This window comes from Octopus bimaculoides, chromosome 25 (assembly GCF_001194135.2).
Source record: "Octopus bimaculoides isolate UCB-OBI-ISO-001 chromosome 25, ASM119413v2, whole genome shotgun sequence".
Lineage (NCBI taxonomy): Eukaryota > Metazoa > Mollusca > Cephalopoda > Octopoda > Octopodidae > Octopus > Octopus bimaculoides.
The window spans coordinates 2,874,228-2,875,964 of NC_069005.1; the positions used below are offsets into that span (position 1 = coordinate 2,874,228).

The 1,737-nt window shown below is 35.9% G+C and overlaps 1 pseudogene; it reads left to right on the top strand.

Annotated features, from left to right (window-relative positions):
* Positions 1–1,737, top strand: part of LOC128250820 (uncharacterized protein DDB_G0271670-like) — a 66,586-nt pseudogene that overhangs the window by 46,015 nt on the left and 18,834 nt on the right.

Sequence of the window (1,737 nt, forward strand, 5' to 3'; positions counted from 1 at the left end):
TATATATATATATATATATATATATATATATACCATCCGTGTAGCATCTCTTATATTTTCCCCATGACTTTCATCTCCCCTGTTCCTGCCGTAAGTCTTCACTTCCACACACGCTAGCATAATTTAATTTGTCCTTGGTCAAAAAGACACCTAATGTTGATTGATGTCCTGTTGTTTGTATTTATAATTGTCTACCAATTCTCCGTTTTTTTCCGTCCTTGTTTTCGTATACCTTCACCTGCTTTCTTGCAAAGAATCTAGTGCTCTTAGCTTAGATTTTCTTGGGGCCAGCCAGAATGGAGCAGTTTGGAGCGTAACCGGCCGAGACTGCAACGACGATCTGGAACTCGACTGACCGTAGAAACCTCCGAATGACCCGGCATTTTTTTCTTTCCTGTCCTGTTTTGTATAGTCTAACTGCCCGGATTTTGTGTCGTCGCCTGTTACGTTCTTGGTCCAATTATTTTCTACATATAGCGGTGTACGTATGCTTTTAATGTCATATATATATATAATATGTATATATACATGTGTGTGCGTGTGTGTCTGTGTGATCTGTTTATATACGTACATAAATATGTATTTATAAATAGGGACAAAAGAGGACATTTGGAGAATGTAGGGAAAAGATACAGACAGAGAATGAGAAAGAACGACAGAGCGAAGTAAGAATGTATCAATAACCAATAATTAATAGCAAATTAAAAATGTTTACTTTCTAAATTCGTATTTCGTTTAATTTTGAAATTATTTTATCGACGGAAAATATAAATGAATTCCTAAAAGTCTCTTTTTCTAACATTGTTGTTGTAGCGACAGCTGCGGGTGTTGCTGCGGCTGCTGAGACTACGTCTGTTGATAACCGTGGATCGTCATCATCATCATCATCATGATCTTCATCTTCATGATCATGATCATAATCACCATCACCACCTTCATCATCATCATCATCATCATCATCATCATCATCACCATCACTACCATTATCAACATCCACGTCCTTTACAATCTTCCTCATCATGCTCATCATCGACAACATTATCCTCCTCCTCCTCCTCATCATCATCATCATTATTGTCGTCATCACCATCTTCCTTGTCATCATCTATATATTCGACCTCATCACCTTCGCCCTCAGCATCGCTGCCGCCGCCGTCCTCCATATTTTCTGTGTCGACGCCGTCAGCACCGTCCCCCTCACCCTCCCCATCGCCCTGGACGTCGTCGTCGTCTTCATCATTCTCAGCTTCTTAATAAAATACATTTCCATTTTTTTTTCTTTTTTCGTATTCCATACAAAAATTATTTATTTTCATCCAAACCCAAGACAAAACTAACAAAAAAAATATATTAAAAAAAACAATATATGGAATAAAAACTACAACAAGAAATAACAATATCAACAACACCAATTTTATAAAAGAAAAAGAGAGAAAAAAAAACAATTCTAATAGCAAAAACTTGAGGATAAATAAATATATAAATAAATAAATAGGCAATATTAACGATAATAATAATCTGGTTTATTGCATTTTTCTTTTCATTCGTTAAATTTCGCTGCGAGTTATGAAAGAATTAAGTTCAATTTTAGCTGAGGGCGCTTCGAATCGATTCAAGAAAGTCACTAAAATAGAGGTAAACAATTACTCACACATACACGCACAGAAACACAGTCACACACAAGCACACACATGCACACACATGCATATATGTATATGTGTATTGTGTATATATATA